Genomic DNA, 27270 nt, shown 5'->3' on the forward strand with positions numbered 1-27270 from the left:
AATTGTGAAAGAGAAGAAGAAGAGGTTCAAAAGTTTTCATTGTATTAAAATGAGATGAAATCCCTTTATTTATCGAGAATAGATTGTAGTGTAAAAAAATATTTGTTGTGTCCTATCAAAAAAGTTACAACTATATGGAGAAGTCGCAACCCTTCAGAGAGGTCACAATCTTTCATAAAAATCATAATTTATCATAAAAATTGCAACTATTCATTAAAGTCATATATTTTCATAAACGTCGCAACTTTTCATAAAAATCACAAATTTTCATAAAAGTCGCAACTCTTTATTAAAGTCACAACTTTTCATAACAGTCATTTTACAGAATTTCACAAGTTTTCATGAAAGGGGGAGGCTATTATTCGAAATAAATAAATTTAAAGGGAATATTGGTTTTGTATGGCACCACGTAAACGGGCGTAAGGCTCTTTGTGTGTGTGCGCGTGCCCGCGCATGTGTGATATGATTGCACTTGAAAATTTGTTTTCAATGGTATTGGTCAAACACAAATTGTTTCTCACTAAAAGTATTTTTTGATTAACACAGATTGTTTCTCGCTAGCAGTACATTTAATGTTTATCCGTCAAACGAAAAAATATGGGTTCGATATACAATTATTTACAATCACTATATTACTTGTACCATGTACACTTACGTGGGTAGTTTGGATGCAACAATGGTTCTATTAAGAGTTTGAAGGAAACATAAACAGGTGCGAGGAGAAATTCAAAGAGGGAGGGGGGGGGGGGTTTACATTTGTTTTCTACTTCGAGTTTATAAAAGTTTGACAATTATTGACTTAGTTCGTCCACCTATCAATTTTACTACTTCACTATTACTTTCACCCAATCCCAAATTTATTCTCGGAAAACTATTTCAACATATATTTTAATGCAATATGAATTTCTCTTTTATGATGCATACATTTCTATTTTAAAAATGTAGGAACAAATAATTTTTTTAGAAAAAATTTTTTTATTTTTTTTCATAGTACTTAATAAAGAAAATAATCAAATACTTCATGTCCCGCGTGGATGTACATTACTTGATGATTATAATATTGTAAATTGTACAATTTTTAAATTGAAAGGAAAGAAATTCAACGCACAAAGAGATGAAATGAAGGAGTCTGAACAGATAATATAACATATCTCCCATGAAAATATTTTCCTTGGTAACAAACACACACATAGGCTTCAATTAAGTAAGGATGAACGATCATCTCCAGCGAGGTAATCTATGAAATCTTTCAAAACAACATAATATCCAAGATGTCATGAGAATATAAAGCTACATATTTCCCCAAGAAGAGTATACGAGCAATAAATCTTCAAGGACACTCAATTCTTCTCGCCTTAAAGGCGTTCTCAGTCTATTTTCTTCTAATGAATCAATTGTCACAGAAGACTCTAAAATGGAAACTTGTAATAGCTCTTACACGAAATTTTAAGTTCAGCATTATCATAGTCCAGACTCTCATATAGCACTAGTTGAGAAGTTTCTGCCTATTCCAAAGCAATCTTTTCATTCTCCCTTATACCTTTAGGCAAATGCACATCATCTATATGAGGTTTAGCTATTAACACTTTGGACCAACTTCCGTCTTATTTCAGTTCAAATATGGATGTCATACACACATCACTGACTAACATTGCAAGCTAGTCGTCATGCATTATAAGCCTCCCCAGTGTTTACCTAGAATATATGGGCCTTGCATCTCACCAAAATGTTCGATGCCCATGGCAAATGACTTAATCTTGCATATATTATTATCTAGGCTCCTACAACTGCAATAATAAACCCCGTTTAGATATGTGATTGAATAGGGCGAACCTGAGGTAAAACTGGAAGGAAATTGTAGGTTCTTCCATGAGTTAACACATGAGGAATAAACACAAACAAATATGCGAAGGTAATAACCCTGTCCCAGTCCCTTTCCCCAATTATCAAACAATAATAGAATCCAAACTACCTTATAATCATGAGTCAACGGGTCAAACCCCAATTCGAATACATGATCATAGTTACATACTAAGTGCTCAGTCAGAAAAGGCCAAGGAGGCAGACACCGGAACACTCTGGTGGTAGGATTCCACAAACTCAAGCAGTAACCGTATCCAGAGGCGGATCTAGGATTTGGAGGTCCTGGGTGCCACATTGTTCAAGTAAAGAGGGTCGGTTGTTCTTTAATTTTATGTTACAGTCGAGTTATTTATCCTTTTTCGATTTTTATAAAAAAAAAATAATTAATATGAAAGTTAGTAATATTTTGTTTTAGATACTAACTAAAATCCAATGTTTATTTCTTTTTAAAAATTAGTGGCTTTATTCACTTAAACCTTGAGGAAAAAAAGAATTTCATACTAAAATTTGAGCTTTTATAGACTATATAATTTTGTTAACTTAATATATTGACTATATGTATTGTTACAAAATATAACAAAGAGAATACAAAATATAATTCAATCTAGTCATCGTACTTACCAAGAACGTTGGAGAAAATCGAAAAAACCTTCAAACTAAAACAACACTAATCATAATATTACCATTTTTTAAAGCTTAAATATTCTTTTAAAACAACTATTTAAATATATTCTTAATAATATTTATGTCACATTCATAATTCAATACTCATTAACTAATAAAAGAATAAACACGCGATACTCATACCAAAAGATTAATAATAATTAATGAACTAGAAAGTAAAGAAACTTAAGAATTAATTATGTGAATAAGAGTCGATTCGAATTAATAAAAGATACTAATAAATAAATAAGAATGAATGGAAGGGGAAAACCTTCACATTCATAAAAACGACAAAAAAAAAAGAAAGAAAAAGCTGAAAAAAAATGAAAAAAAAAAAGAAAGGAAGAAAAAGTTAACGTTCAAATGGGGGTTCAATCCTGGGTTGCGCATGTGGCAAATGGCCTGCTTTGCCAATTGGACTATTAACGATATTGCTTAGAAGGTGGAAAAGACATTATATATTAACTTTCTTATACATATATACATATATATATAAAAAAAATCCGAGATCAGTGGGTGCCGTGGCATCCCCACAGGTACCCATAGATCTGCCCCTGACCGGGAAACAAAAACATTCCTGCACTAATATAATAACCCGCTAGGTTGTTTTGAAAACTAGTCAGTTTTCTATAAAAAAGACTCTTGTTGTAAGTATTAAATAGAAAATTTTAACTAGTTATTTAACTGTGGCTATTTATTGGACGGATATATAATTTTTATACATAATTAATTTTAGTCAAAAGTTATGGGTCAAATTATTTAATAGTGTATATGAGTTGACCTATATATATATATATATATATATATATATATTAATAATAAATTAGTGGGATTTAGAATTTAGGTTTATAATTATTAGGTAAAGAAAAGAAGAGATAGAACAGCGAGAATTAACGTGAGCGGACGAACATCAAAGGAAACATCAAACTTCAATGTCATCTTTTATGATTATATAAATAGGATTTGCTAGGAACCTAAGTTTATTTTTACAATGTTGAAACCATCAGTCTTGCCACATTATTGAGAGGGTTGGCAGAGCTTTCAAAAAAAATGCTTCAGGAGTAATGTCACTCTTTATTATAATAATTGCCTAATGATTTAGGCAAATGGTAGATAAAAATTTCTTAGGAATAACGGGTCAGGAGTATATGGTGTGTGTTTTCGTGAGGGTGTACCATTGTTTTTCTTTTCCAGTTTGTTCCTATAATTACCAGATCGAAATTAAAGTTTTGATAATATTAGTATGTGTGATTGAATAACAGGTCTCTATTGATCAGCACCGAATTTAAGATACTTGGAGGGGTTGAGCTATAATCCTAGGCTTGAAATTCAACAAAATATAATCCTTGACATAAAAATTATACCAACATTAGGACCTTGGTTAGAGATATGAGTGAGTTTCTGGATCTAGGATAGACATATAATATTATTTGCGTCTACGAACTCGTGTGCTTATAAATATTGCATTATTGGTGAGAACATTTTGAAGATTTACGAAAGGGAAAAACCAAATCTTGAGGATTGTAACACATGTTTGGCATTTTAGGTATGTTAAGACTTTTCATACTTGTAGAAGGATGTTTTCCTAATTAAAGATAAAAGATTAATTAGATAATGGGTAAGGGTGAAGGATGGGGGTATGTACCAATGGTGTGATGGGTATTGGTACGAGTACCGGTGATATAAAGGGAAAGTTTATTATTATAAATTGAGGGTTAAAACCCGAGAATGCCAAAGCATATGAGCACATGCATCGACATGAGATTGAGTATAAGTTGGGCACATGGAGATTGTCCGTGCTAGGTATGGTGAGATGTTAAGATTATAATTTGGGCATGTGGAGATCTTCTGTGGGGAAATTGTTTGATATTATGATAGTGCATTGAGATTGTCCGCACAGACACGTGGAGATCGTCCATGTCGGTATATGAACCTCGCGAGTCCCCCATGGGTCATAAACTCTCAATGTTATTCCGAGGAGTATCATGTATGTATATACGGTTGAGATAGTACTGGGTATTCTTAGATATATCATTTCATAGTGTCATATTGCATTGCATCTCATGACATCCTTCACTCTTGATCATTATGTGTTTTATTTGGTGGTTGGAAGTTACTGGATGGTTGATTACCTTTATTTGATGAAACTTGACTAATAAGTGTAATATAAACTTGTAAAATTAAAGAATTGATTTTTATTAGATAAACTCCCATACTACATCTTCATTGTTGGTCCATGAGATATACTGGTACATGTAGTTTCGTACTAATACTACACTTGCTGCATTCTTTTGTGGGGCAGATTGGATTTCAAATTCAGGCACGTTCTTGTAGATTTGAATATGTATTTGAATTATCTTGGAGCTGTGGTATGCTGCATAAGATATTCTGCGGCCCACACCTTCAATCTACCTCTATTTATCAGGTTATTTTGGCATTCTTATAGGATATATCTTATGTTTAGATTTTCATATTAGTTTAGACTTGTATCCTACTGTAGAAGCTCTTGTACTTATGACACTAAATCTTGGGTTGGTATTTCTATTTTCTGCATTTATTTGGAATACTTAGTCTGTTAGATATTAGTTTGATACTTACCTTTTCACATTAAGTTGAATTGGTGAAATCTATTGGGTTGACTTGCCTATCGGTTTGAAACATAGGTTCCATCATGACTCGTGATTTAGGATCGTGAAAACCAAGAATAATCATTAACAGGACCACCGTGACTGTTGAAATAAATGACCCTTGGAAGATGAAGGAGAATTTTTTGTTCAGGGGTCACAGTGGAATTATTTTTTCAAGGAGCAAGGAAACTACAACATACTAAAAGAGGGTGTCTTCATCCTCTTCAGATTTCAAGTTGCGAATGAGTAGACGGGAACAATTTTTCTTGTGATGAAAATGCTTTGCTATAAAACTCTCACTTTTGATCATATCATACCAGTTGCACACGCATTTGAAATGCAAGAGTGGTTCCACTGACAACTTCAATAGAATATCAACCACATCATCTTTTGGTAAAGGAGAATAACAATCCATACTGGTGGTCGTTGCTCCTTAATATTTTACTGGAAATATAAAAATATCTCTCGTTTTGAATAAACAAAATGAGAACTTACATTAATATTAAAAGAGAACATATCTAGAAACACATGCTTTTATTAAACAAAAGTGCAACAAGAAATCGAGCAGCAATCTTACCATGCGATCGAGCTTTTCCAATCCTATAATATTAGGGGCCAAACCCAAAACATAGCTCATATGTAGTAAGGTTTCCCAAGCAGGATGTCATCCCGGTCCAATGTGGGATAATTCTGATCAATACACAAATGCATGTATTGTATACATTTGCCTACTATTTTTGTTTTTTTGATGGGCATCTATTTATGTTGATTTCCAAAAGATATTAAAAATATGGTAATTCATAGTAAAGAACTAGTTATTTGGTTTTCTAGTTTTTTATTAGCTCATCAATTGTTTTCCTTTTGTTCTACACCTCAATAAATTAACAGATGGAACAATTTTGCAGTCATAGACATAAGGGTAAATGACATGTACTAGTTCATCTCAGAATACTCGAATCAATCTCAGAAGGCGCAGAGGCCGGTTTTGGGGATTTCAGTCCTTCTATTATTGTCAATTTCCCTAGAAAAGCGAACAGATGGAAATTCATACAAGACAAGTAAAGAACGGTTCATTTGCTTGTATAGACTTTTCAGTAGCTAATCAATGATTTCCTTTTTGCTTTCCTCTACATTCATCTTAGTATATACAACAATTACGCATGTAATTTATGGACCATTAAGCAGTAAATGGTTGTTCGGTTAGTAGGTGAATTATTCATCTACTAAAGTAAGTTTAATTAGTTCCAGTTTTGGTAGCATTTCACTTGTTATAAATAAAAGAGAGAAGTATTAAAATCACCCTTGAACTTGGTACAAATTATTAGTTTCGTTGACGAACTATTGACAACCTTAAAAACACCCTCTACTTAACTAACTAAACATAGATACACCGTCAACCGAAAGTGGTCTCCAAGTCTTGTAGGAGCATGAACTCGTAATAAAGTACCAAGAGAAGGGTTGACAACCCCTACAAATTGTGAAACTTTAGGAGTATATAGCGTATTTGAATTTAATTAGTCAAGTAAAGGGATGTTTTTAAGGTTTTGAAAAGTTCGGATGAAACTAATAATCCACATCAAGTTAAAGAGTTTTTTCAATAATTCTTTCTAAATAATATTCAGCTCTCCAAGTATGGTATTTGAGTGCCAGTTTAAACAAAAATATGTGTAAGTTATGAAAATAACATACGTATTATTTATGCAAGGCAGAAGATGTAATAATCAAACTTGACATAAATAATACCTAAATAAAATCTAACTAGCAACCAAATAACCCTTTAAATACACACCCCTTTAAACTAAAATCAATCTAATAAGGAAAGATAATCTCATGATATGTTCTCTTTACTCGTTCTGATCTTGCAATCTTTTAGATCTTACACATGTTGTTTGTATCCATTATTTCATGTAATCTTTTGATTTTTTTTATTAATTTTCCTTTGTATTGTAGTAATTTCTGCCCCTCTTTATGTATTTAAAGACGGTTAATGTAATTTACAAAAATACATCTTTTTGCAAATACTTCTCTCTTTATGGTATCAGAGCAGCTCACGCTCTACCAAGATTTCGATCTTGTTCCCTTTTTTTTCTGACATGCTTAACAATTTGAAAAAAATACTTCGGTTTTGTAAACTCTAGACAATTCTACCACCAGTAACAAAAACTCAGTTATCTCCCCCTCTCAAAGATTCATGAATTTATTAAATCAAGGAACTCAACTTGTTTCCATCAATCAGCCCACCCAACAGCCTATAAGTCTTGCTGGCAGCACCAACTATGTCACCTAGAAGGCTCAAATCAATAGTCTTGCCTTGTCTATGATCTGACTTCCTACATTGATGATAGCTTTCTTTGTCCATATCAAACTGATCCAAACTATCAACCATGGAGGCGAAAAGACGACCTTCTTCGTCATGCTCTTATGACGTCTTATATCCCCACTGATAGTCTTGCATCTTTAACACACATTGATTGGATAAAATTAGCATTGCAAAATGCCAACAAAGTCAAAATCGTATTTTTAAAGTCTTCGTGATTCTCTCAGCCGCCTTATGAAGGGAATCAAGTCTATTTCTCAATAACTCAATGAGATTCAAACCATCTCAAAAGAAATGTCCATTGATGGCTCTCCCATTAACACCGATGAACTTGTCATAAAAGTGCACTATGGCCTTGGACGAAAATATAATGCCATGAGCTTTGCAATTTGTTTTCATGAAAACCCCATCATTTATAAAGAGCTTATTGAGAAACTCTTCAGCCGCGAATTGCTCCTTCTCCACACACCCAAGCCTGAGATGCCACCTCTTATTGGTCCTCTTACTACCTAGTTTAATCAGCATTTGACATAAGATGATCAAAAGCACCAGAACAACAATCGAACCAACCAATATTGTGATAATAGGTCAGGTCATCAAAACAAACCCAATTCATTGAGAAACAACGATCAACGAAATTCCAATAATAATAATTGGCGGTCTCGAAACTCCTAAAGTAGAGCTCGAGTTCAGTACCAACTGTTTCATAAATATGGAATGATTTCTCATGTTTACTTCTCTCAGAGCCACAATATATACGAGCCACAAGCTAATTTTTCATCGACCGGTGGATTAACCAATTCAGATTGGGTCATGGATAATGGTGCATCACATCACATAACCTCACATACTGAAAATGTGCAAGCTTACTTTGAGTACACATAGACGGATGATGTTATAGTTTTTGACAGTAATGGTATTAAAATAACCCACACATGCCATACTACTCTCCCCACTTCCACTCAAACTTTTGTTCTAAAAGATGTTTTTATGCGCTCCAGCTATTCATCACAATCTTATTTTTGTTCCACTATTTTGTGAGCAAAATAAAACTTCTATTGAATTTTTCCCTAATTTTTTGTTGTGAAGGATTAGAGAACACAAGGACCTCTGGCTTAAGGCCCGAATAGGATGCGTACTTATGAGTGGACTGACTCTTCTCCAACTCCAGCTACCTACTTCACCATTGCTACAAATCTCTTATCTTGTATACTTTGTCATCATCTTCTTGGTTATCCACATCATGAATGTCTTAACTCTATTGTTTGTAGATATAAGTTTGTTGTTTCTTTCTCCTCTCAAGAGAGATGTAATTCTTGTCTTTGCAATAAAAGTCAACGTTTACCTTTTTCTATATCCACCTTAACCAGTTCTCGTCTATTATAACTTTTATATGGGGACCGTCTCCCATTCCTTCTCAAAATAGTTCCTAATTTTATGTCATATTTGTTGACCACTTTACAAAATATATGTCTTTTCCCACTCAAGCACAAATCTGATGTAACTTCCTTATTCCTTAATTTCAAACTCATGTTCGAAAGTTATTTTAACTCGACAATTCTCACTATATATGCTGATTGTGGTGGTGAGTACGAAGGCTTAAATACGATGTTGGCAAACATGGGCAACCAACATCTGTTTTCACCCCTTTATACACAACAACGAGTTGGTATTGTTGAACATCGCCTTCAACTTATAATGGAGACAATTTTAACTTTACTACATCAAGACTTTATGCCTCTTCAATACTGGTCTTGTGCTAGTCAAATTAGCGTGTAACTCATCAACCGTATACCAACACTGATTCTTGAAGGAAGTTCTCCATTTGAATCCCTTTTTCATGTCAACCGCAATTATTCCTTTCTTCGTACCTTTGGTTTCTTATGTTATCTCTAGTTAATATCCTATAATAATTATAAATTAAAACCAAAATCTCGCCTTTGTGTCTTTCTTTGTACTTTGTCACCTACCATTTTTATGAATGCCTTGATCCATCCACATAAAAAATATTTCTCTCTCGTGATGTAATATTCCAGGAAAAATGTTTTCCTTTTGTATTTATTCCTCATGTTCTACCTCAGGTTACACCACAAGGAATACATTCATGGATTCATAACTCAACCACCACCAACCATATTGTCCTGTATTCATATCTCCTCTCGTGTCTCTAACAAGTGTTCCATTAGTGCCTCTGTCAGCACATTTTTTACGAACGGAGAACATGCAATCATCATCTCATTCTACCCATTACAAACACATTCGCATTCCGCATATCATTCTGGTACCCACAATGAAGACACCAATCCCTTATCCCCTGCGACAGTTATTGCCTTGAGTGAAGATGTTCCTTCCTCTCCTTTGTAACAAGTAAGTTATAATCCCCCTCAACCACCTACTCGTGTTTCTACCCACTCTAAGCATAATATTTTTAAGCCTAAAAATCATACCGGCTACTCTACCTTCGTTGTTTCCACAAGTAAGTGTGATTGATGTTGCAACATTCAAATATATACTAGTGTAATAATGAAGTAAGAACAAACAAACATCACAGAATCATTGAACGAACAACTTGTTTGTTTGTTCTTACTTCATTAATACACTAGTATATATTTGAATGTTGCAACATCAATCACACTTGTAGTAAATGAAATAGTGGAATAATGGTTTCCAAGAAATCATGATGTAAATGAATGATCTTGATGTTGTACTTTTGATTGTGATTTTAGTGTATGATTGGATTGGTTGCCGCTTTCTGGTATAACTAACTTGGATCGGGTTATCACGTTCCGGCACAACTTTGGGATCAATTGCCACATTCCGACATAGCATTGGGATCAGATTGCCACGTTTCGGCAAGCTAACTTTAAAGGATTGAGTTGTGTTAGAGGACCAATGATGTGTGATAATTATATATTGATAAGCATGTTGATGATATTGTAGATGTTGATATATTATATTGTTGTTTTACTTATATATGTTACACTAATAGGATAGCAGCGTGATCCTACAAGTACAATGTGATTGTGTATTGATTTTGAGCTTGTTCTTATTTTTTTTGAGTACATGACATCTTCAAGAGGCTATTGACACACCTCTCTTAGTATATTAAAGATTTTAGCATCGAATTCAAGGGTCAGCCAAATCTTCCGGGCTTCCATGAGATTCTGTTTCGTCTATGTCCACTATTTCTGGACATAGATGTTTGATTTAGTTACTTGATTAGTTCATTATTTGGGGTTGTGACCCCTCTTGTTTAGACTTGGATCTTTGCTTAGATGTTTTGGTACATTGACTTTCAGGTTCTAGGTTATTCCTTCCGCAGTTGTTTAGTTAGTTCTTTAGATTTGTTATTGACGTTTTAATGAGAACTTCATTTATGAGTAATTCATATGTTTTAGTAGTTTAAAGACCTTAGTTTTGGTTTAGTTGCTTCTGTTGAGTTTTATTAGTGGTTCTCCCATCGATTGGTTAGTTTGGGTGTCAATCATGACGTTTTCGGTCGTTACATAATATAAGCTCTTCAAGGGGCCATATCCTAAAAAGGATTAAACCTGATTTAGGATTAGTTCTTTATAGAAATATACTCTATGGTAGGAATTAAGAGTAATGAAAGAAACGGAGTTTTCTAAATACTTTGTAGCCTCCTATTTCTAAATGCGACGTGCTTCACATTCATGAAACATCTTGTCAGACTTCCTAGGACATTTTCCAAAACCCTTGTGCTTTGAATACAAAGTTTATTACGACCCAAAGTACATCCTAGACGTGATATGACATATAAGACCTAGAAATGCCCAACACTAGCAATTTTACATACATATACACAACATAATAGAAAAAACCAAGAAATGTCATAAGAATGTGACGACTTTGACAGAAAAGCAAAAGTACATCAAAGTCTTGAAAAGTCATCTATTACATCAAACGAGTGGCAAGAACTGGACGCGTACACCATTTACAAAGTCTTGAAACTGAAACATAAGGAAACTAAATGTATAATGGTCTTCGGAACATGAGGACTCAAAAGCCAGATCTTGATCACCAATGAGATCAACTAGCTCCGAACGAAGGGAGAGAAATCATCAAGCCCTGCATTAGTGAAATAATATAGTCACAACTCTGCATTAGAAGATGGACTGTATTAAGTATGAGGAGAATGTAATAAAAACATGTGACATATTCATAATAGGACATAAACGAAAACATGATACGTATGACCAAGATAAATATAGTAAATATTTAAAGAAGAATCATAATCATTTACATGTTCAATACATCTAAAAATTATGAGGAAAACATCATAAACCTTGAAAGTAACTTAGTTCATTTTATGGGATATTTACTATTCACCAACATAGACCATCTATGCTACAATATGAAATCGGTGTCATTCTCCCACACCAAAAAGAGATGACATTGCATGCCAAGACAACAACCTGAATGTTAGGGACAATAGGATTGTTATTAGAGAATGTTCATCCTCTAGAAAACATTAAAGCTCATCTCGAAAACTCTTTGATACAAATAATCAGGTCATATACAAATTTTAAAACATGAAGCACAGTTCTCCATCATTATACAAGATATTCATATAACAACAAACCTCAAACCTCCTAACCTCAAATAAGGACTTTGAACTCATTGAATTTACGCTTGCACAACTATTCTCATCAAAGAAAATAACATCACCTATCTATCATGAAACAGGTTCACTCAGAAGAAGAAATAGTCCACACACTCAAAGTAAAAGATTGATATAAATTAAGGACTTAGCATCAAAGAACACACTCACACTCACAAAGAAAATTCACATATATGCTCAAAGAACCATAGTCTTGCCCATTATGTATATCTCCACTAATTAAGCATTCTTGAATAGAATCAAATCAGACTTTAACAGGTTGTAATTTAGGTTAAGGGATGGGTAGGAAAACTATATAACAGTGACTTACGCTTTCTTAAGAACTTTACAATTTTAGATTAATCGCCCGTTATTTTTTTCTCTTTATTTTCCGCCCTCAGATTAACAATTATTTCACAAGTAATTCTCACCATATCAAGAACGTTCCAATCATTTTTTTTCTTTTTTTAAAAAAAGTTTTCCTTCATAATAGTCACCCTCAACTTACGTATTTTACATGTTTTAAGGTGCATGATGTCCTTGAAAGACCAGGTCCATCATTAAGGTAACTTCTTTTGTTCATTTTTTTTCTTTTTTTACACATCACACTTCTTCAATGAAGGATCTTTAAAAACATCGTAACTATCATTGATAATGTTATCACTCAACCATCCCTTTTTCGTCGGGATTAGAAATTAGAATAGTCTATGCTATAATGGACAAGCACACAAGGTGCAAAAACTAAGGATTGTAGAAAATAATCTATGACAAAATATGGCTACCAACAAAAGACGACATGCTCAAAAGGGGTAAATATTGACATAATATCTAAAAATGCAAAAATTTACAAGGCCAAATCAAAAAAAATCCTATTATCATCTCCTAGACAAAAAATACTTTCGCTTCACTAACAAGTACGACAAGTTGTAGACTATGATACAAATCATGGAATAAAAAAAGTCTCACCAAACATGGAACAAGAATAAATTAAGATAGATCAATTCTTCTTCCATGACAGACAAGATCATCACAAACTACAAAATAGAACAAGCTATATACAAATTAACAACCATGATCCTAGATGTCAGGGAGTTTGCAATTTCACTAGCAATTAAGCATTTACAAGAAACTACTACTCAAATTAGGCCCAAATAATAAGCATCAGGTAATTAAAAAAAGGTTTTTTTTTATTTTCTCTTAAAAAAAGAAACAAAATAATAAAAAAATTATTCCTTAAAAAAAGACATTTGGTTCAAAGGGACTATCCTTAAGAAAATAACCCAAAACATAAGCCATCCTGAAAAAATAAAGACTCAATAAAACAATTAAAACTATGAATATATTCCTCAATCCCTCACTTAAAAAGAATATTATCTCCCCAAAGCATCAAATAAAATTTAAAACAAGGGTTAGGAAAACTCCCTGATTCCTATACGCCTTGCTAGTAGCATGTTCTCTTAATTTACAACAAGGGTTGTACGCACCCCAGACCTAAGCTTAGACGTGCTCCTTCGATTTAAATTAATTTTATTAAAACTTAAATAACAAAAAAGAAAAAGTTTAACCTAGATAAACAATTAATTTCTAACTCCGTGGAAGCAGTGCCAAAAACTTGTTGCTTCCAATTGCACACGCAAGTGTACACAGTCGCACAAGAAATATAGTGGCTTTTAAAATAATTGAATTGTCGAACCCAAAGGACTTGTCAGTTAATTATTCTTACTAAGTTATACTAATTCTAACTATTTATTTAAGAGGAGGATTTCAAATATGAATATATATTAACTAAAATAAAGATAAAGATAAAATAACTAAGAAGAAATTAACTAAGAAAAGATAAATGTTCACACAATTAATGAATAAATCTATCTAGGATTATAAATTAACTAACAATTATATTTTGCATCAATTTCATCAGCTTATTTGATCATCTAATAAATGAATCACAGGATCAAATGTATGATCATGGTCTCCCAACCTCTAATTGTTACTATATATAACACTCTAAATATATCATTAAGCGGAGATATGATGGACTAAATATCGAGTATTAGGATTTCTTCCTATATGGTGACCCAAGCAAGGCTTATAGGTATATTTGTATCCTAGAAACAAATAAACCCTATATATTTAGAGTTAAACAAGCTCCTTATGTTGCATGTTTTACCCTCTTATTCCTCTCCCGAGTTTAATTCGGATGATATTTTTATTTGAATAGTGATCAAGAATCAAAATAGTAATCACAAGAATATAATAACAACTAATATGATAAACAAATCATGTCGACTCAAAATGACTAAACAATCATATTGTAAGAAAATATAATCCAAGAATGAGAAGTTTAACTCCACATAGACATTGAGCAATTACACTGAATCATTCAAAGAAAGATGTAAAATAAAATAAAATAGAAAGAAACTATAAAACGCTTAATCAAGTTATTTTCTACATTGTATCCTCCTCCTCTCAATAATTATTCTTATGGACTATTTATAGATGTAGTAAACCCTAAATAAGATAATTTAGTCCAAATAAAATTAGGAACCCATAACCAAACGGAATTGGATTTTGTTTGAAACTGTGCTTCGTTCGTGGAAGATTCTTTAAGATGCTTCCACGTGGACAACTCCTTATGTACACTTCTTCACTTTCTCACCAACTTCTACATATATATATATATATATATATATATATATATATATATATATATATAACATATATATATATATATATATATAACATATATATATATATATATATAACATATATATATATATATAAACATATATATATATATATATATATAACATATATATATATATATAAACATATATATATATATATATATATATATATATATATATATGTATAATCACTTTAATCAATTCAGGTATGTGTTTGATTTCCTTCTTCAATCCTCTATCTATAATTAGTTTTAGCTCCAAACATCTTTATTTTTCCATTAATTTAATTCAAGAAATATAATATACTATTTAGCACATTTCATAAAATTCATGCTCAGAAAGGAATAATATAAATAATAAATGTAAGGTAACTAATTAGTAAAATATGTATTTTGGCCTCACATCAAGACCCAACATCTACTAATAGGAGAGCCTCATCTTAATTTACTGTTGCTGCTAAGTAAAAAACTAACAGAACAGTCCTAAATATAAGCATATAATCATCAATGGAAAAACGCAATTAAGTTACTAATCCAAGCTAAAAATATCATAGAGTAGCTCTTTAAATTATGTGCGAGAAAACCTTTCACAATTTCATCAATATTCAGCTTATATCAACCTAGATCATAATTTATTCCTTTTCATAAATCATGGATAAACATATGGAAAAATCATTATTGATTCATAGTTTTTCTTCAAATTCATGCAAACTAGGGTGCATAGTCAAAATCATGATCAATGCATGACTTCGTGTGATTTCAATTTGAAAGCATGAAACTGAATCAAAGCAATTGTGATAAAATAAAATTCAATAAATTGAATCAACATAAATAGAACCCATAACAATTAAATAAAACCTTAATCAATTTATTGGCATTGAATTAGAGAATTGAAGAATCTTTAGGACTCTGTAGCTAAATGGAACCCATTGATGAAATAGTTACATAAATTGATCTTGAATCCCTAGAATCAATGGTAAAAAATGATACTTGACCTTGAAGAACCCTATCTACTTGTTCCTTGATCTATAGAGAAAATTTTGGAGAGACCCTTACAGAAAGTTTTGGAATTTTATCGAATGAGGAGTTGGGAAAATTTGTAAGGGTGAAGGTAGTTATAAGACTTAGAATTAGGGTCAAAACGACGTAGTATAAGCATCAAGTTCATAGGAAAATATACAAATACCTTTTAAAAATAACTGTCAGATAAACCTACGGTTATGACCTAGGAATTTCAATGTCCTATCCTGATCAACCGTAGAACCAACTTTATAAACTCAAATGTTCAATAATTTCCCACATTCTACGGTCTGTCAAAATTCCTACGACTTGTAGAACCTATCCGTAAAACTTAAATTTCACACAAAAAATTCATTAGGTCTAGAACATTTGTATGGCATCTTCTTACGGTTCATTGAACTAACTACGACTCGTCAAAATTATCCATAGACCCGAAGTCCTAACTCAAATTTTTGAATCAATCTTACAAGTCAGTCCCACTACCTGTCAAATTTTCCACAGTTCGTCCTTTTAAATCGTAGGTCCAATTTTTAAAAACATACTTTTCCAAAACTTAAGTCTCTCTCTACGACCTCCTTTCTAAAGTCCATAGGTTGGACTTGTGGAAACTTGCTTTTAGTAAAATTTCTACATTTTTCTTTACTTTTAGACTTTTCAATTTCTCATGTGTTATAAATAACTTCTACGAAGCCCTCCTACGTCCCATACAACCATCTACAACCCATTAAACCGTTCTCGTAGAATGAGGTCTTCAACAAATAACTCTTAATCATTAAATGGCAGTCCTATGACCTGTCAAAATTCCTATGACTTGTCTAGTTCGCTCGTAGGCAAAACATCAGAAACTTACAATATCCAAATCTCCACTTAAGTTCTATGACTCAACTTCTACGTCCCATAGAACCTCCTATGGTCTATAGATGAGACACTTAGATCACACCATGAATGCCCAAAACTGATTTTTTCCCTTTTAATCCAACATTCGAATTTCCAAGATGTTACTATATTGTTTCACCCTCATTATATTCAATTATTTCACTTCGGTAATAATATATACTTGTACATATAATGCACTAAAGTCATTCGACATGCATCTTAAAATTACAGTTACTCAATATCATCAACAGACACTTCGTCTAGATCACTTTGCATTCCTTGATCACTTTCGGTAAGCCCCTCCTGGCATTTTGGGGGACCCCACTTTTTCCTCTTTCTGGCTAATAGATTTAAGGTGTCTTGGATCTTGTCTCGACATCCATATTGGAATATAAAGGCTTCATCGATAGAGAGTGTTTAGTGTTCTTTAATATTTCCTTTAAACTATTATTTATTTTAAAGTATCTCAGTTAAGTATTTTTTAGAATATATTTACTTCTGTGTTTAAAGCTTATATCTTCTTGGGTCTGTCTTCCGCTTACTAGTTAGCCAGACCAAGAGTTCGCTTAGGGACCAACAATAGTTCTCAAGTGCCTCCATGTATAGGGTATAGGCTCCACGTGTGACTAAATTTTGAACGTCAACATTTTCATTATTCTATGATGTTTGAATAAAAAACTTGTATAAGTATTTTATTTTGTGATATAAGAAGTATTTTGTATCGTTTGTGTAACAACCAGGCTACATTGTTATAGAAATGCCCATGAGGAAATAAAGGATCCAGAATTTATTTATCAGATCTTGCAACTTGAAATAGCTAAGCATAAGCTAAGAAACTAAAAATAAACATTTTTTAAAAGAAAAGGTAAATCTACAAAAAAAAAATCTAATTCAAAAAAGTAAGTTTTCGTCATTTCAAAACGGTCAGTCTAGGTCATGACGATTTAGAGGTAATTCTGGATATTTTTAGAAAGCCCTTGGAAATATATTTCCAACACCGCGAATTTATGAGATTTTAATTTCGTATTAGTGAGTTATGCCTTTCGGAAGTGGGGTTGTTGGATGGAGGAAATTCTCAATCCGGAATTAAGTAAGGGCAAACTAGTAATTTCACTAATTAATTTCGTATATCATCATAGGGGTTTAACTGTGTAAAAACAAGTCTTAGATCAGTTAAGAAAATTTCGAATTACACTGAGGGCTTGGAGAAAAGATAAAAGAAGAAAAAAAGGGAGAGAAGTCAAGAATTCGTCAAGAACTTCAAGATTTGCGAGAGGAATTCGTTCAGGGTGATACCTATAAAGGTATATTAGATGTTTTAGTATTGTGTCAGTTCATCCACACACCAAAGTTGTTTCAATTCAGTATTTTTTTAATTGGGTGAATGATAAAAGGTGAAGTTCATGAGAACATTGGTGAATTCTTGTTGGTTGAGTTGTTGAATGCATAATGTTGATTTGATTCTTGTTTCTGGGTTTTTTTTAGAGTTAAATTTATTGGGTATTTAGGGTAGTAGTGATATTTAGTAATTGGGGAAAGAATCATGGAAGTTTAGATGGATTAAAGATGAAAAACAAAGGAGAAAAGTCGAGAAAACATTGGTACAGGGGTTGGGGCGCCACACCTCCGACATCGCCATAGTAAAATCTCTGTCCATTGGGTGTAGGGGTGTCTCACAAGCCAGAGCGCCCCAACATGGCATCTGAAATTTTGGGCCAGGTTCCTTACGCCTCTCAGAGCGCCAAGGACGCCAGTTCACTGCATTCTTCCCCCACCTTTTTGAGCTAGTTTCTAAGTGATGTACCTACATTTCCTAGTTGATTCTAACACTTCAATGTATGTATATATATCATGAAATCATCTTTAAACATGAAATCATGAACCTTGAATCCATAATCTATTTCAAGGAAAGTGATGATCAAAATCAAAGAAGTTAAGAGTCAAGTCTAATAGCTAAGAAGCAAGTCTAAGTAAGTTCTTAAAGTTTTCAATTGTCTTTAACAAACCTTTTAAATTTGTTTTAAGGATCAACTTACATGTTAACAAAATAGTAAAGAGTTCAGTTCATTTCCTAAAAGTTATAAGGGAGCTAAGCATTTCCTAAGAAGTAACTTGAAAGTTAAGCAAGAGTAAAGAGTTTAGTTCATTTCTTAAAATTTAAAAGGGAACTAAGTATTTCATAAGAGTTACAAATGCTTTTACTTTTTGAGAAAGAAAGGAGGCTGAGACTTCCATAGAGACATTGTGTAGTTATAGTAACGAGGAAACTATGATTTTCAAGTGAGCTTTTAAAGTTAAGTTTGAGAAATTACCTCAAACCAGAGAAGAAGTTGTTTTCAAAACATTTGAGTCAAGTATTTTTGGGAGTAGTATTGAGCACCGATATGGGGATGCGAGTTCACATTAACTCAAGCCCCCTAAACCATGTATCCAACATGAAATGAAAAAGGTTCATACTTTTTGGATGATTCTTTAGTGTTTTTTAGCATAGACTAGTGGATTCACTTAGTAGTTCAGGTTTTAAATAGACGACAAGGTATAGGAATATCCTCTTTCAATGTGAGGTAAGACGTTTTACCATCACTTAGGATCATAATGATGGTTATCGATTAGAGAATCTCCCATAGAAACTATATTACTTCATATATAAGTAAAGTTAAGGTTGTTATGGCATTTTTCATTAACAAGTTAAGTGTATTCATTGTTTAATAAACTTTTAAATATTACATGTTATTTTAGCTTTATATTAAGTCAAGTTATTAATGAGTTGAGCTTGGCCAAGGTAAGTATTCCTTCTTAATCTTTTCAAGCTTAAGTTGTTGTTAGCATTCCAAATTGTATACTTGTACATTCAATGTATTGATGTCATTAGGAGTTTATTTTCTTATGATGAAGACGTTGGTAAGTAGGATTAGTATCATCTAGTGTCTCGTTGATCCAGTTAAGCACTCAAAGTCAGTGGTGAACCTTCTTGCATTCCAGAGAAAACTTTTATTCAGTTTCACACTTTCTTTTATAGGATATTATGGGGTCTGTCTCAACATCCATGTTAGTATTATAGAGGCTTCATTGACAGTCAAACTGTTTAGTTTTGAGTCAATCATCTTTGTAGCGCATATATTTTGTTATGAGTCTTAAGTACCATTTTGGCCAACTTATTATTCTTGCAGTTATTAAATGACAATGTTTCGTTGATTTATGTCTTCCACTAAGTTAAGTGTGCCAGGACAAGAGTCCTCTCGAGGCCAGCAATGGTCTTCGAGTGCCAGTCTTGCCCAAGGTGTAGGCACAAAGCTTGACAAACATGCTCTCAGAGCCCGAGTTCAAGAGTCCTATGCAAGAGTCCTATGCCCGAAGTCCTATAGAGTCCTATTTATTTGTGTGAAGCGTTCCACATCTATAATTAGGAGGTTGCAATATCTAGTGAATTCCTCCATACTCTTTTCACGCGTTAGAGTTTATCTCTATAAGTTTCTCTATAATTTTTGCTTGGGCTTATTGCAAATTACCATGTCTCCACAAAGAGAAGTTTGAGGTCATCACACTTGGAGAAACGTTGAGCCGCAAGAGCAAGGGGTACTTAATGCGCAAAACGTGCAACCCCAAGGTGAGGTTACTAATGCTCATGATGGTATCCGAATTCTAAGATAAGTGGTAGCTAATCAATTTGGATTGAAAAGAGGACCTAGGCAAAAACAGACAGACACATCGAGGATTCGTGAACTGTTGAGGATAAACCCTCTAAGTTTCACGTGTTCGATCACTACTGAGGATCTTGAGAATTTTGTTGAGGAAGTGAAGATGGTTTTTGATATGATGTATGTTGTTGCTGCTGAAGGAGTTGATTTAGTTGCATATCAACTTTAAAATGTGGCTAGGACTTATTTCTATCATTGGAATTAGGGTAGATATGAGAATGTGCCACATATGAGTTAGGCCTGTTTTGAAGAAGCTTTCTTGGGGAGTTTCTTTCCCTGCAAATTGAAAGAGACTAAGGTACGAGAGCTTCTTACACTAAAATTAGACTCTGTGAGTGTGCACGAGCTTGTTTTCCATTCGCTTGGGTCGTTCATCAAGCAAAGAGGGCAGGGTTGCGATGCTAATAGGTGAAATAGAAATATCCAGGTAAATGTTATTTGTGCAGTAGGTTGGAGAGGAGAAGTTGAGGGACTGAGAAGAGTATAGAAGAAAGAAAGCTAAGATTGGGAATGAATCTGGGGCAGCAGAAAGGCTGCATGAACCATCCATATTTTCAGAAATAAAAAAGGACATGCACTATCATCTTCTAATACATATGTGCCCAGAAATAGGGGTGAGTATAATGTCCAGAATTTACAGAACTACAAGGATAGACCAGTAAAATCCCAAGGTAATATGGCACAAGGAGGTAGTTGGTCACTTGTATGTGGTATGTGTAGTAAAAACCACACTGATAAGTGTCGTGATAGCCATTCAAGTTGTTTCGAGTGTGGGAAAGAGGGATTCTTCATGAAATAATTTCCTAAGAATAAGCAAGTAGTGGAAATCCAGACAACAGAGCCCAGTCTTCATTTGTTTCTCCACCAGACAGGCTGCACCTAGAGGATCTACTTCCGTCATTGGTTGAGGGCCAAACCTTTTGTATGCAATTAATAGCCGCTAAGAGCAATAGAACTCTCTAGATATTTTCACGGGTATGATAAAAGTCTTTACTTTTGATGTTTATGCTTTGCTAGACCCATGGGCAAGTTTGTCTTTTATGACTCCTTATGTTGCAAATAAGTTTGAAATTCTTCCTGAGAAACTTTGTGAACCCTTTTATGTTTCTAAATCGTGGGGATTCTATCGTAATTGACATGTTTCCATCGATGATAAGAACACCATGGCTGACCTAATTGAGTTAGACATAGTAGATTTGGATATACTTCTAGATATTGACTGGCTCCATACCTTTTATGCATCAATAGAATGTAGAATTTGAGTTTTCAAGTTTCAGATTTCTAATGAGACAGTTATTGAGTGGAGTGATAGTTCAGCAATGCCGAAGGGTCATTTCATTTTGTAAATTAAGAAGAGAAAGTTGGTTTTGAAGGGTGTTATCTATCACTTAGTCCGAGTTAATGACAAGTACTGAGGCACCCTCCCCTCAAGTTATATCATATAGTAAAAGAGTTTCTACAAGTCTTTCCTAATGAACTGCCCGGAGTTCCCCCTGAGAGAGAAATAGACTTTGGCATAGAAATCATTCCAGATACTCGGTCTATATCGTTTCCTCCATATAGAATTACACCAGCAGAGCTGAAAGAGTTGAAAGAACCATTGAAAGGTTTGTTAGATAAGGGTTTCATTCAACCAAATGTCTCACCTTGGGGCGCTACTGTCTTATTTGTGAGAAAGAAAAATGGTTCCCTTAGGATATGTATAAATTTCCATCATTTGAATAAGGTAACCATCAAGAATATGTATCCTCGTTCTAGAATTGATGATATTTTCAACCAGCTTCAGAGTGCTTCCTGCTTCTCGAAAATTGATATTAGGTTAGGCTACCATTAGTTGAAAGTGAGGGAATATGATATTCCAAAGACAACATTTTAAACTAGATATGGAATTATGAGTATTTTTTTCATTTCCTTTGCTTTGATGAATGCGCCTGCAACATTTATGGATCATATGAATAGAGTCTTCAAACCTTATGTAGATATGTTTATTATTGTCTTCATTGATGAAAAACTAATCTATTCAAACGATGAAGAGGATCATGCTAGTCATTTCAGAATAGTCATTTAGACTTTGAAAGATAAAGAGTCATATTCTAAGTTAACAAAATATGAGTTTTGTGTTAAATTCGTGGCATTTTTTGGGCCACATAGTTTCCGATGATGAATTAGAGTTGATACCCAAAAGATCGAAGCAGTTTAGAGGTTGCCTAGACTCATGTCTCCAACTGATATAAGGAGTTTGTTGGGTTTGGTTGGATACTATAGAAGGTTTTTTTTAGAGTTTTTCGTCTATCTCATCTCCTTTGACTAAGCTGACTCAGAAAAAAGTTAAGTTTCAATGGTTTGTAGCTTGTGAAAGAAGCATTCAGGAATTGAAATAGAATCTGATTAGAATCTGATTGCTCCCAGTTTTGACTTTACTAGAAGGTACTCAAGGGTTTTTGGTGTACTGTGACACGTTTAGAGTTAATATGGGTTGTGTTCTAATGCAGAAGGGCAAGGTTATAACTTATGCCTCTAGACACTTTGAAGTTCATGAGAAGAATTATCCAACCCATGATGTAGAGTTGGATTATATAGTTTTTTATTAAAAGATATGGCGGCACTACTTTTATGGTGTTCAAGTCGACATATTCATTGATCACAAGAGCTTAAAATATATCTTCACCAAGAAACATCTCACTCTTAGACAAAGAGGTGGTGAGAATTACTCAAGGATTTTGACATTAGCATTCTTTACCACCCAGGTAAGGTTGATGTGGTTGTTGATGCTTTAAGCAGGTTATATATGGGGAGTACCGCCCATGTTGAGGAAGAAAAGAGGGAGCTATCCAAAGTTGTGCACAGTCTTGCATGCTTAGGAGTTAGACTTATAGATTTCACAAAATGAGGAATAGTTCTGATGGACGGGGCTGAATCATCACTAGTGTAAGAGGTGAAAGAAAAACATGACTAAGACCCCGTTTTGCTTGATTTAAGGTAAATGTTCATAAGATAAAAATATTAGATTTTGAGCAAGGGAGAGATTGTGTGTTGAAGTATCAGGATGGGTTATGTGTACAATTACTGGGTAGGCTACAAGGCATGATCATTACGGAAGCACATAGCTCTATATATTCCATTCATCCGGGTTCCACAATGATGTACCATGATTTGAGAGAGATATATTAGTACAATGGTATGGATAAGGGTATTGCAGAATTTGTTGCCAAGTGTCCGAATTGGCAGCAACTGAAAGTTGAACACCAAAGGACTGGTGGTTGGCGCAATACATCTAACTTCCACATTGGAAGTGGGAGATGATTAACATGGATTTTATAACAAGCTTGCCAAGGTCTCGAAAGCAGCATCATTCCATTTGGGTTAATCTTGATAGGATGAAAAATCAACCCAATTATTGCCGGTAAATATTAATTCGTCAGATTATTATGCAAATTTATACATTCACGAGGTGATAAGACTTCATGAAGTCCAAGTTTTTATTATTTCAGATAGAGGTTCATAATTTACTGTACAATTCTGGGAATATTTTCAAAAAGGTTTGGGTTCAAAGGTGAACTTAAGTACTGCCTTTCATCCTGAGATTGACGGACAAGCAGAGCGTACTATCCAGACCTTAGAAAATATGTGGAGGGTTTTTATGATTGATTTCAAGGGGAAATGGGATGATCACCTACCTCTCATTGAGTTTACTTACGATAAGAACATTATTCAAGAATCCAAATGACTCCATATGAAGCTCTTTGTGAGAGAAGATGCAGATCTCCGATTGGGTCCTAATAAGCTGGTGAAGGAAGGTTGATAGGAACAGATCTAGTTCACCAAGAAATGTAGAAGGTGAAGGTGATTCAGGAGAGATTGAAAATTGCACAAACTTGTCAAAAATCCTACACAAATGTTAGGAGAAGGTTGTTGGTGTTCGAAGTGGAAGATTCAGTATACTTGAAGGTTACACCCACGAAGGGTGTTATCAGGTTTGGTAAGAAGGGGAAACTTAGTCCCCGGTATATTGGACTTTATCTCCTAGCCAAAATGATTGGCAATGCATATTATGAATAAGATCCACAACAAGAGTTAGCATTAGTTCATTCGGTGTTTCACATCTCTATGTTGATTAAATGCATGAGAGATCCTTCGTTGATTTTACCGACTGAAAAATTTTAGGATTAAGGATAGATAGTTAAGGTCCTATGGCGGAACCAATTTTTTGAAAAAGCTAGTTCGGAAACTGGAGAGGATATAAATAAAAGATATCCACATCTCTTTGAATTCAAAGGAGATTAGATTAAGGTACTAATTCTCTTCTTATTTCTATATAGAGTATAAGTATTCATGATGTTACTTGCTTTTAAATGTTATGTGTTGAACTTGAGCGTACTATTCTTAGAATAGTGAATGAAATCTCATTTGAGGACGAATGTTCCCAAGGGGGATATATTTTAACATTTCACAACTTGAAATAGCTAAAAAAGAGCTAAGAAACTAAAAATAAACATTTTTGGAAAGAAAAGGGAAACTGAAAAACAATTCTAAGTTAAGACGGTGAGTTTTGATCTTTTTCAAATGTCCATAACAACAAGATCGAGATGAGTTAGAGGTAGTTCTTAAAATTTTATGAAAGCCATTGGAATGATCTTTCAACGCCGCCGAGTTTGCTCATTTTCGATATCGTATGAGAGAGTTATGTCTTTCGAAAGTTGGACTATTGGATTGAGGAAAGTCTCAATCCGGATTTAGGAAAGGGAAAACTAGTAATTTCACCAATTAATTTTCAATTTCATTCTAGGTGTTTATTGGGTATAAACAAGTCTTAGATCAATTTGGATAAATTAGAATTACGCTTAAGGCTTCGAGAAGAAAGAAAAGAAGAAAGAAAGGAAGATAAGTGAAAAATTCGCCAAGAACATCAAACTTTGCGAGTGGAATTTTTCAGGCAGATCTTTAAAAATTTATGTGAGATATTTTAGTGTTGGGTCACTTCATACACAGAGGAAAATTATTTGAATTCATTTATTCTTGAATTGGGTGAATGATAAAAAGTGATGTTCTTGAAGAATATTGTCGAATTCATGTTGGTTAAGTTTTTGGATGCCTAGTGTTGATTTGATTTGTGTTTACGAGTTGTTTATCGAGTTAAATATATTGGGTATTCAGGTTACTAATGATCCTAATTTTTGGGGAAACAACCATGGAAGTTTAGAGATGAAAAAACGGGAGTAGAAAAATTGAGAACACATGGGTAAATGGGTTGGGGCGCCGGGCTTCCCATAGACCCACAAGAAAATCTCGTGCCATCTAGAAAACCCCAACATGTCCTCTGATGTTTGGGTCCTGGTGCCCCCCACCTCTTAGATCACCAAGAACGCCAGTTCACCTCATTCGTCCCCCATTTTTCCAAACTAGTTCTAATTGATGTACATACGTCTCCTAGTTGATTCTACCAATCTAAGGTACTTCTAAACATCATGAAATCATCCATAAAAATAAGATCATGAACCTTTGATCCATAATCCAATTCAAGGAAAGGTGATATCAAAGTCAAAGAAGTAAAGAGTCGAGTCTTAAAGTTAAGAAGCAAGTCAAAGTAAGTTCTTATTATTTTTCAAAAGTCTTTAAGAAACATTTTAACCTTGTTTTAAGGATGAAGTTGCAACTTAAGCGAAGAGTAAGGAGTTGAGTTCATTTCTCTAAAGTTATAAGGGAACTACGTATTCCCTAAGAGTTAAGTTGCCAGTTAAGAAAAGAGTAAAGAGTTGAGTTCATTTCTCAAAAGTTAAAAGGGGGCATTCCCTACAAGTTATAAATATTTTCACATTATGAGAAAGAAAGGATGTTGAGACTTCAAACAGAGCCTTAAGCTAGTTTTAGTAAAAAGGAAACTATGATTTCTAAGAGAGATTTTAAAACTAAGTTTTAGCAATCACGTCTAACCAGAGAGAAAGTTCCTTTAAAAATATATGAGCTCAGTGTTCTTTGAACTAGTATTGAGCACCGATATGGGGATGCAAGTTTATATTAACTCAAGCCCCTATAAACCATGTAGAAAACATGGACAGAAGAAGGGTCATATTTTTTAGATGATTACTTAGAAACATTTAGCATAGACTAGTAGATCCACAAATTAGTTTAGTTCTATACTGACACCAAGGTATAGGATGATTCTCTTGCAACGTGAGGTAATACGTTATACCATCACTTAGGCTCATAGTAATGGGTTTTGGTAAGAGAATCTCCCACAGAAACTATATTACATCGTATATAAGTAAACTTGAGTTTGTTATTTAATTTTTCCTTAATAAACTAAGTGTTTTCATTATTTTACAAGCATTTATATATTGCATGTGTTTTATTGCTTAATATTAAGTCAAGTTATTCATGAGTTGAGCAGAGCCAAGGTAAGTGTTCATTCTTACTTTCTTCAACCTTAAGTTGTTGTTAGCGATTCAACTCGCATCCTCGTACATTCAATACACTGATGCTAGTTTGCCTACATCTTATTATGATTCACGCAATTAAATAGGATCAGCATCATCTAGTGCTTCGTTTATCCATTTGAGAATTAAGAGTCGGTACTGATCGATCTTGCATCCGGGAAGACATTTTTCTTCGCATTTAGTCTTTCTTTTATAGGATGTTGTGGGATATGTACCAACATCAATCTTAGTATTATAGAGACGTCAGAGACAGTCAAAAAGTTTAGTTTTGAGTCTCTCATCTTTGTATTGCAGATATTTTGTTATGAGTCTTAAGTCCATTTTGGCCAACTTATTATTCTTCTAGTTATTAAATGACATTGTGTCATTAAGTTAAGTCTTCCGTTGAACTAAGTAACACATGCTAGTCCAGTCCAGGATATAGACTCGGGGCGTGAAATTTTTTTAGTAGTGTTAGGATTTTTCCAA

This window comes from Solanum lycopersicum, chromosome 7 (genome assembly GCF_036512215.1).
Source record: "Solanum lycopersicum chromosome 7, SLM_r2.1".
Lineage (NCBI taxonomy): Eukaryota > Viridiplantae > Streptophyta > Magnoliopsida > Solanales > Solanaceae > Solanum > Solanum lycopersicum.